The following is a 9,064-nucleotide window of genomic DNA, read 5'->3' as shown; positions in this document are numbered from 1 at the left end:
TGCTCGGTCGGGGCGCGCGTCCCACCGTGTCCGTCGGTCCACAAGCGCAGACACGGACCCGAGTATCCCGGACCATTCACGGGCTGGCACGCCGCCGTCCCCGTCCCTTCCAGTCACCCCAGGGCATCGGCTCTACCGAGGACTCTCTCAGGACTGTTACTTACTTCTTTGGAAACTGGAACCTGGTTTCTTTCGTTTTCTTTTTCTTTTGGGAAAGAAATAGGCGGGGGGAAGGAAAAAGGGAAAAAAAAAAAAGAGAGAAAAAAATTTTTAAAATTGAAAAAGAAAAGGCCTACGTGTCCTGCGGGCAGGATTTGTCTCCCCCGATGACCGGCTCTGATGACCGGCACAGGCAGCCAGACCCTCCCCCGGGCTCCGGCAGCGGCTGCGGGGACCCTGCGCTGCTGCCCGCGGCTCCGCGCCCGTCTGGGCTCCGGGGAACTCCGCGGCTCCAGGGCTGCGCTTGCCTCTTCGAGGGGTGAATGCGAGCCCAGGGTTGGAACAGAGGAAGTCGCGGTCTCTCTCTGGGCAGCGAGCAGACAGAGGGATATATCTGGGGGATAGGGCCGGTCCTAGGGACACTGTCCTTCGTGAAAAAAGCTCCAGCCTCTCTTCCAACTCTTTCGGAAGCTCGGACTCTGCCTTGGAGAGGAGAAACCTCTGTACAGCACGAGCTCCTGTCCCGGAGTGGCTCTATGCGTGGTTTTTCTCTGCAGACTTACTTTTACAGCCCAGCAGAGGCTGGAGGCCGGCTGCCTCCCGAGGCCCTGCAGAGCACTGGGGAGTTTCCCTGGGCGCTGTTTTTCGGCCCGGGCCGATGTGCGGGAGAGCTCGGCTGCTCCGGGATGGAGCCGGGAGCGCCCGGCCCGGGCTTCCCTGCGGGGAGGTGGGTAGTGGAGTCGGCGCCGGCTGCCCCGGGCCCAGCCTGCCTTCCCTGCTGCCAGGAACAGCTTCCCGGTCCCGACAACGGCGGGAACTCCAACTAAGTGGGGAACAAATCACAGCCGAACTAGAAACAGAAAACAGCGGTAGGAAGGAATTAGGAACTGTCTAGTTTGCTGTCGGTCAGGCGGATCTGCCTTCTTTCCTCGACGGGGAGGTTCCTGCCCTGTACCCGGCAGCAGCAACCCCTCGAGCATCCCTCGGGGGCCGCCACAGCCCCTCCCGCGCTGCGGGCCCGGGAGTGCCATGGGAGGAGGAAAATGAGGAGGAGGACAACCTGTCGCACCCTGGCCAGAGGATGTTCCCAGTTCCTCGGCTGAAAGCGAGGGGGAGAGCAAATAGCTCTGTACAGCTCTTTGGGGGTTTCCCATCTTACATGAAACTTCTTACACTAAGGCGGAGACTTGAAGGTGTAATTTGTCTATTGCTTTTCTTTCCTCTTGGGACATTAAGATCTGTGTGCAAACAGGAGTATTTCTGGTAATTTTTCCTGCAAGTTGACTGAGAAATTTATCACCCAAGCCTGTATATCCTTATTCATCAAAACGCAGTCAATGAGTGAGAATTTTATTAATCATTATATCAGCAAAATTCAAATAAAGCTGTTCTGCTTAAGAACCAAAGCACCATATTAATTAAAGTAATATTTCTTAGACTTTTGGGGGACATGAAGCCATTTTTAAACCTCAGAATTTTTAATCACTATTCATTAGCATTAACCTGCCACTGGCAACATGAAGTGGAACAATTTCCACGTACCTTTTACAAGGTCTGGCACTGACATTACAGTTCGGGAGCCACTACAAAAACAGGTCCAGCGGCAGAAAGGACGGCTGTCAAACAAAGTACCTCGATTTTATTCTAAGATTCGTAGAGCACGGTGCCCTGGCTGGGCAGCATATGTGGTAACTGAAATGTTGCCTGTCCTTTTTTTAGTAGGTTTGATTTTCTTTGTGCTCTGCTCTGAAAACGAAAAAGGTGCACAATTGATATGAACCGTTTGACCATGGTGCCAAGGTGTTTTTATTAGTAGAAGCAGAATCGGAACTGCATGGCTTAATTTTAACGAATAAAATATTTTTCTTCTAAGAGCTGACATAGTTTATTGGTTTAGCACTTACATATATTTTTTTTCACGCTTTTTACAACTGCACCAATGGAAAATAAATATTAACTCGATCAAGACAGCTCTGGGATGTTGTAGAGCTAAAGATTCACGGTAACTTCACCTGACAGAACAGCCAGCCCTACACAGTGCTGGGGCAAGGCAACACTGACATGGAGAGTTGTAAGTTCACTAGAGTTCTTGTGCTGAGTTATCTCACCAAAACCAGTTGTCCAGATATATCCTAGGAGACACCTCCCCCTGTGAAATAGTTTATGATTTATATGTAATCACCTTTAACCCTAGGATAGGATTTCCGCAAAACATTCTGGAAATACTTTTAAAGTTAGGCAAGACATAAACAGTGTGAGAGTCTTTTTGTTTCCTTCTTCGGCAATAGTGAAGTCTTTACGCAGGTGTGGGAGAGGTATGTCCCAAAAAATTGTATGTGTTCAGTGTTAATTATTTTAAAGAAAAGCTGAGCAAGATTCAGGGCAAATTTCCTGTCCCTGGTTGCAGCTTGCTGTGGCATCCACCCCAATGGGAGCTATGGAGACATCAATTGTACCTATGGCTCCAGGGAAGATAGTGAGGCTGCAAGTCTTGATTGAGCTTTGCACAGGCAACACCTTTGCTGCTCCTACTTTGCTCAGATCCATCCCCCAATACTGCAGGGAAAGTGTTCTTCTCCTGCCTCTGTGCTGACTGCTATTCCATGAAAGAGCACAGGGCAGGACCTCTCCTTCCTCCAAGCAGAGCATCCAAGGTGAATGGCACAGTGCTGGGCAAACCCTGGCAGCAGCTTGGGGCCAGTCTGCTGCCATCTGTGGAGCTACATCTGCAGCCCTGCTGGGGCCATGCTACCTCCATGCCTGGACAGAGGCTAGGCAAGGGAAACAGGATCTCCTGCACCCCCTGTGCCAACCCCTGCTTTACCTCCCGCCCAACAGGACCATGTCCCATTATCCTGCAGCAATGGCCATATGAAAAGTAGGATTGCAAGACTATACTTGTCTCCTCTATTACAAACCCATATTTTTGCCTGAAAATCTCTCCATTTATGCATAATTATGCCCATAAATCAATTCTGAAAGCAGTGATTTAACCTAAGGTGTGAAAGACTTTCCAGTCAGACACTGAAGGCTGCTACCTCCTGCTCTGTGGTTGCTGCTGCTGCCACGAACACAGCTGAAGAGAGATGTTGCAGGCTGAGAGAAGACATATTGCTCAGGAAGGCTTTGGTGCTTTGAAGTGCAACTGGGAATGGGATGCCAGCCCTGCCACAACCACAAAAGCAGGGCCTGGTGGCCTGGGCAATGCACCTCACAGTCTGTCCTCCACAGGGCAGAGGTGGCTGGGGGTTAAGAGCTGAGTTTGAAGGCTTGTTTTGGGGGTAGAAAGAAATGGCATGGTGCTCCCTTCACTCCTTATAGCTTAGAGGGTTGTTCTTATGAGACCTTTTCACATAAGCATAGGCAAGCCATGCAAACACACATACACACACCAGCTTCCAAAAAACTGTGACTCAGAAAGGCTTTCTGAGTCCCTTTCTGTTTTCTTCTTCCCTGGATGGGGATAGGAATGGCCAGATCTTCAAGGACTTTATTGTTATAGCAATCAGGAAGAAATCTAGGGAGGACAATGAAATGAAATGACAATGAAAGGTGGAAACACTGCAGTGTCTGTGTTAAGTAGTGAACACCATCTACTTTCACTTACCCTACACCTCACCCACTTACATTCATTTAACACTTAACATCTATCACCATTGCTCCTGTCCCACTGGCTTCCAGCACCTTTTACAGTCTTTCCGTGCACTATGCCAGCACCAGTGTGCCCCAGCAGTGCTTTAGCTGCAAGTGCAAAGAATGGTGGAACAAAGGGGAAAGTCCTTGGAGGCAAAGCTTCTCCTGATCTCTGCCTTTCTCCGTCTCCTCTCTTCCTACCACTTGCTGTCCTGGAATGCAACTCCTCTGCTCCCCAGCACTTCTGGGATCACAACATATGCAGGAACAAATGAAATGCAAAGGAAATGAGTGGAGTCCCTCTCTCCCCAGCATGCCTTGGTGGTGAATCAGGCCTGGCCAGCCTCATTCATGGAGTAGGAAACTCAAACACGTGGTTCCTCTACTATAAGGTCTGACGCACTTGCTGCCTCATATCAGGGCTTGTTCCAGAAATGATTTGCTTCCAGCAGCAGCACCACGGCCAGGAGGAGAGGCTGCAGTTGTGCTCCTTCTGCATGAGGTGCCTTTAGGCATGTTCACAGGAGCCCTGATGTCTGGCTTCATCCACCAGGATGTACTGGTCAGAAGAGGCAGGTGCCTTTGCAAACAGGCATATTCTTCACAAACAACCCAAAAATAGATTGAATGGGAAGAGTTTTCTGGAGATGTAGGTGAGCTGGACCAACAAGGCAAGAAGATTGCAATGACCACTGCAAATGCAGTGCATTTGCCAAGGAGCATTGGCGAAGAGGGGGTTGCAGAGAACAATGGGAACCATGAGCTCCTGACAGTGGCAGCTTCGTTTTCTCTCTGTTCTTTGACCCAGACTCAAAAGGAGGAAAACATCTGCTCAAAGAACCTTTGGCACAGTGATTTAAGATTCAAAAGTAAAACACATCCAGCAGGCTCAGAAAGCAGAGAGTGTAATGGTTTGTGTCTCCACTTCCAGGGCTAGACTTTGTAGTGGATACTGGAAGAGTTGTTTTCAAGAGCAATTGGTAGCATCCTGGTGTTTTGTTTGAGCATGGGCAGTGTGGGCCATTATATATTCAGCTGTGCCAGCTTTGGACATTCCCTGCAGCCCTCAAAGCACAGAAGCAGATGCAGGCAGGGATTACTGACTTCACTGCTGTAAGAAGTCAGAAACAGGGGATGGAGCTCCCCTTGGAGAGAAGGGAGGGCACCCACAGCCCGTGCTGAGAGACCAAGCTGTCTCAGGACCAAGGTGGAGCCAGGGGAGGTATACCAGGTCCTGGACTGTGCAGAGACTTGTGTTTGAACACTTCCCTGGGCCCAAACCCTTCTCCAGAGAAAAGCAAACAGTTACCTGTTGAGAGCCTCAGCTGGGTGCGGCATCGTGGGGCTCCAAGTCATGTTTTGAACACAAGCCCTCCTGCAGAGGAGGCTGCACCTCCCTGCAGCAAGCACTAGCAAAGCAGCCCCCTTGCATTCTGGCTTTTAACAACATTTCAGCACAACTGCTCAGTCCCTCTCATTCAAACACGTGCCTCTCACTCCCTGCCAAGGTTCCAGCCAGGAGAGCTGATCTCTCATCTGGTATGCCCTCTCTCCCTTTCCGCTGCTAAGCCCTTGGTGGTGAGTCAGTATTTGGCTAAGGGTGAGACTGCATGAGGTGACATTGCTCAAGATAAGATGGCAGAATAGCAAGTCCTGTTTTGGGATTATTTTTTTTAATCCATTCTGTAAGCTGAATTTTTATCCAAAAAATGAAAATTGTCAAAAAAGGGGAAGGAGGGGGAAATCCCTTTTACTTTGAAGGCATCAAATCCTTTACCCTGGAATGGATGTGGTAGAACTTGTTAAAGTCCAGCTGGTTCCTGGAGCTGTGATTGAAAACCTGCTCACAACTTCACCCTCTGCTGCCACATTATTGATGCTTTGTTATATTCATCCCACATACTTTAGTGAGACAGTTTCACTTTAAATTGGAAGAGGTACATCTGATCGCAGATGTGCAAGAGAGCATTTTAAGCTGTACATGAGATTAGGTGGAGGTAAAGGCAGAGGAAAGGACCATAAAGCGTAGAGTTGCATGACCCTTTCATGACAAAGAAGGGATTCCTTAGGACCATCTCTACAGGAGCAAAAACAGTACTGAAGTTGGAACCACTGAGCTTTCTACTCTATTCTTCTGCCCAAAGTAAGATCACTTCAGACATGTTGTTCTGTTCTCTTTATCAAGGGCTACATAGCTGCAGATTTCCCAATCTTCTCTGTTCCAGCGTATCATGACTCCTACCACGAGTGCAATTTCCTAGCATCCAACCAGTCTTACATATTGCAGTTACAGCCTATGGTTTCTTGCCCTCTTAGAAAGTAGAGGATGGTGTACTTCCCTTCTCTTTAAAACAGCCTCCCAAGAAGCCAAAGGAAAAGTTTTGGTGAAGAAAATTAATTTTCCAGGCAACTTTTGCCTTATTAGAGACTTTTTAGAGAAATTAGAGCAGATTCCCCGAGCTCAAACGCAGGAGCTGAACAGGATGGGCCCATAAGGCAAGTAGAGGAATGGTACTCCCGATAGTGAGGGAAGGCAACACTGTCAGTGAGTGGACAGGCAGAAGGATGAGCTGGCACTGAAAGCAGGAGGGGTCAGAAGAGAGGCAAGTGAAGGCTGAAGCAGTTGGTTTGTTATGGGGAGAAGCCAGCGGGAGGCATTAAAGGAGAAGGGTGAAGAAAAAGGTAACTGATGTAATGCCAAGACCTCAACAGCTACAGGATTATGATACCAATGAAGTCATTAGCTGGGAATGCCATTTGGCTTCTAGGGAAAAGTCATGATACAGAAACCAGGTGCTTTGTGTGTTTTACTTAGCTGTTAATTGCAGCTTGCACCTTTCTTGCAGAAGTTTAATTCCCCCTTGTAATGTGATGGAGTTTTCTCACCTGTCCCCACATTCCTACTGGTCCATACACTAAGGGGAAATGGTGTGATTCTGGCAGAGATTTCCATTTAATGCCGTTGCTCTGCGGTAGTGTTTATTCACTGCTGCATGCAGGGCTTGTTCCAGCTGTCCCTGGTTATGTCAAATCAGGTACTTAGAGCCCTGCTTGCTCAGGGCTCTAAGTGAAGCTCATTTTTGGCAAAAAATCTTACAGACCTGCCTCGCAGTTCCCGTGAAAAATAATCCAAATTCATTTAGATGCAGGCACTGGAAATTGTCAGAAAATCTGTAGAGATGTGGGAGATAAAAATCCATTTAAGGTAGCAGATTTATGTCCTGCTCCAGCAAAGTCCCATTTGCCCCTATGTCTCCTTTTACCCCATCCTCTCAACTTGGCTCTGAGGAGTGAGGTAAGCCACACAGCAGCACTGCTCGTGGAAGATCTGGAATATCCCACCCTCACCATGGAGTCCCAGCCATTAGGTTATGGAGGGCTGGGAATAGTGATAGCTTGTTGGAAAATCTTAGAATCCATGCCTCTCCTCCAGATGTGATCACTAGATAGGTCAGGGCAACATTCTTCACTGGTTATAGGTCTATAAACACTGGGGAGAGTGGGGGAGGGAGGCTTAGGAGAGACAGGGCTTTTGCAGGCTGACATCAGGACCTAGGAAGAGACAAGCTGACACCTGCAGGCCGTGTCCGCATCAAGGTGGGGAAGTCAGACTGAGGGAGATGTGGTGTTCCCTCTGCACGCCTCTGCAATGCCAGCCTGGCACCATGCCTGGTTATGGAGCAGGGAGTGGATGACAGAGGAGGATGCCACAGGAACTAAAAAACACCTAGGAAGGGAACGACTAAACAGACAGTACTTCCCTCCATGCCACAGGGAAGGAATTGTAGCTGGGAGCCAGAAGAGTGGCAGAGAGGAGGAGAAGAGGAGCAGTTTGCTTTCAACCCTCCTCTCTCCTTCAGGTCTACATGGAATAAAACATGGAGCAGAAAGCAACGATAAAAATGGAGGAACCATCAGGCAAGGGCAGAGTTGGAGAGCAGCAATGGATGGTCAAGAGCCAGAAAGCTGTCACACTCCTATCTGAGGGTGCAGTACCATGTCACATTAATCTGAAATCCTAGTGCTCCCCTCTTCGCCTCCTGTTTCTGTAGCAAACAGAAGCAGCTGGATGAGACAGCTCAACTCACAAATCCAACAAAACACTCATCATCCTGCAAAAATTGTCATGTCTTTCATTTTGGAAACAGCTCACCACACACCTGCACCTGCACTGCCTTTGACATGAAGCAGGAGCTTCTGCAAGATCTGGAGGCCAAAGAGAAGCAGGCAGGGAAGCAGAGGAGAGTTACCCGTGGGACCATGGGTGCAGCATAGCTACTAGAAGAGTTTTTTGCCTTGCTTAAGTTTCCTTTTGAGGCCTGACACATCTTGGCTGTTTGCTGCCTTAATTTCCCTGCTGCCACTCCAGAGATATCCCCCTTTGCCAGGAATCTCTCCATCTTCTGCCATCTCTTAGATGGCCCCTGCTACATCCCAATGTGCTTTCTGAAGCCATCACTTACTCAGCGTAGAGAGACATCCTGAAAGAAGGAGGACTAAGGGAAATTTGATGAAAGGGAGTCTTCAGAGACAGAGAGACTGTTCCAAGTGAGGGCTTGGAAGAGGCATAAAGCCAAGAGCCAGTAAAGGAGATCTAGGCCATGGTCCAAAGCTAACTGCAGCCAATGGGACTGATTTGAATGGGCTTTGGACTGTATTCTTGGACAGCAGCTGTAAAAGAGGATATCAGGAGTATGATGAGTGTGGAGAACTGAGGATAGAAAAGTGAGGAGGGGTTTGTTCAGCCATTCAAACATGGTTTATGTAGGACATATAAAGGCTTTCTTTAGTGCCACCAGGGCTCTCCAGATGGTGCCACAGCCATTGGCAGGTTCTGCTCCATGGGGTCGTGTTTTACATGGCAGCACTGGCTGATGTCTTTTATTGCAGTAGCAACAAGTATCAGAAGAAAGGAAAAACACTGCAGAGGAAAGAAGACAAGTGGAATTGTGCTCTGTGCTGCTGTGCTGCCCGGTGGGAAATGGATGCTGAGCGATTTCAAACCCTTTATATCAATCCGTGGTGGCACAAGCCGTGGCAGGGGAGGGAGGATGTGCCGGACTCCTCCTGTGAGGTCAGATGAAGACAGTAACACAGTTCGGGGCAGAAACGCATTTCGGACCGCCACGTCTGATGTCTGCGAGTCACCCTCCGCCGGCGCGACGCTGATGGCAGCTACTCAGCGGGGCATGTTGGGGCTGGCAGAACGCAACCCCCTCCCGGAGAACCCCGGTGGCATCCCCCGGGGCCGGCCGGGGCCGGGGCGGGGAGG

This window comes from Corvus brachyrhynchos, unplaced genomic scaffold (assembly GCF_000691975.1).
Source record: "Corvus brachyrhynchos isolate BGI_N302 unplaced genomic scaffold, ASM69197v1 scaffold103, whole genome shotgun sequence".
Lineage (NCBI taxonomy): Eukaryota > Metazoa > Chordata > Aves > Passeriformes > Corvidae > Corvus > Corvus brachyrhynchos.
Note: the sequence above shows the minus strand (reverse complement) of the source record.